Genomic DNA, 1,915 nt, shown 5'->3' on the forward strand with positions numbered 1-1,915 from the left:
TGGTCCCGGTTCATCCCACCAACCGGGACCAAAATGTCCAGATGAACCGGGACCAATGGCCCACGTGGCCCAGCCGGTCCCCTGGTCTCACGAACCGGGACCAATGCCCATATTGGTCCCGGTTCTGGACTGAACCGGGACTAATGGGTTGACCCGGCCTGGACCAAAGCCCTGTTTTCTACTAGTGGAAGACGGAAGTCAAAAATAGTGAAAACACAAAATTTAGCTAGCTTGGCTATAAATGGTGAAAACTAACTAACCTGCAATTGTTTTGGACGGTACTCCTCGGCTCGAACCCGTTTGGCTTTGTGTTCAGCGAACTCTTGACGATAAGTTTTGACAGACGTAGAGTAGGCCTACAATTTGACACAATGAATCTAATCAGCATAACCATGCAGGAAAGAATGTGTGAACGAGGATGAAAAGGAGAGATGCTTACTTCTTCCTCTTTGGAACGACTAGGACGTGCCCGGGATGGGTTAGGCGCACTCGCGCCAGTGTTGGAAGTCTGGAGCTGGACATAACTGATGGTGGGCTGGAACACGCCATCAAGAACCCCCGAGAGGCCATGTGGCCTGCCGTGTGTAGACATAACCATCGTCGTCTCGTCCTGGACAAGATCATCGCTAAAAGCAAGCAGAAAGGTGATGACCTTCTGAGCGTCATGCTTAGGATCAGGAACGGGGGAGACCCTGAATTCCCCATCGAAACGACAACCATTAAGGCAATCATTGTGGTACGTATTTCCATTTCCCTGGTGAATCGCTCTCAAATGTCCTTGGCCAACATAAAAAAAATTAGGGTAAACATTTTTGTTCATATATGTGAACATCATAATATGTCATGTCGCCCATTTCTTCATGTAGGATATGTTCTCTGGAGGGACGGACACCACAGCGACAACGGCTGAGTGGGTCATGTCAGAACTCGTGAGGAACCCGTTGGCGATGGCCAAGTTTCAGGCAGAAGTGCGGCGAACATTCGATGACAAGACCCCACAAGAGCATGAGAGGCACATACATGAGCTGCACTACATGAGGATGGTCATCAAGGAGATCATGAGGCTAAACCCGGTGCTGCCGCTGCTCGTCCCCCGAATCTGTCGAGGGTTTTGAGGTCGTCAAGGGTACCAGGGTGTTTGTCAACTCATGGGCGATTGGCAGGAGCCCTGAGAGTTGGGACGATCCCGATGAGTTCAGGCCAGAGAGGTTCGAGGACAGCATGGCTGATGACAAAGGACCCCGGTTCGACTACCTTCCATTCGGAGGTGGGCGGAGGATGTGCCCGGCAGTACCTTTGGGTTGGCCGTGCTGGAGCTAATCATGGCACGACTTCTCTACTACTTTGATTGGAGCCTCCCAACCGGTGGGACTGAGCTTGACATGGACATGACTGTGGGCATAACGGCGAGGAGAAAGAACCAGTTGCACGTAGTGGCATTGCCGTATAAGGTGGTTCCCCTGCAAAGCTGATTCGTATCTTTGTGTTGGACAATTTTCCCGGTTGTTCTCATTTGCCTCGAGTGCATTTCATGTTTGTCCGGCGGAAATGGACAAAAAATAAATTGGGCAATCGCCTAACTATTTTAGCACGGGGTTTCTTCTACAGATTTGGACGTTAGTCTAGTAAAGGGAATGGTGTTGCATAAATGTATCATGTAATCTCTATGTGTTGGCCTTGGGTGGTGGGCTCCACTGTTTTGGTCTAAGAGATTAAATTGTGCAATAAATTAAGACTTTATGCATCAATTGATGCGGTCCTGTGGTGTTCCTGCTCTTTTGAAAAAAAAACTGTTTCCAATATACTCCATTCATTCACAAATATAAGATGTTTCATATATTTTAATATGGACTACATAGATTAAAATGAGTGAATATACACACAAAAATATGTCTATATACATCCGATTCAGAAA

The 1,915-nt window shown here is 47.9% G+C and overlaps 1 pseudogene; it reads left to right on the forward strand.

Moving 5' to 3' along the window:
* The first annotated feature begins 418 nt into the window (after positions 1 to 418).
* On the forward strand, positions 419 to 1,472 carry LOC147982965 (cytochrome P450 99A2-like; annotated as a pseudogene).
* The last annotated feature ends 443 nt before the right edge of the window (positions 1,473 to 1,915 follow it).

The sequence above is a fragment of the Triticum urartu genome, chromosome 2A (assembly GCF_056163025.1).
Source record: "Triticum urartu cultivar PI428250 chromosome 2A, HENAU_Tu73, whole genome shotgun sequence".
Classification (NCBI taxonomy): domain Eukaryota; kingdom Viridiplantae; phylum Streptophyta; class Magnoliopsida; order Poales; family Poaceae; genus Triticum; species Triticum urartu.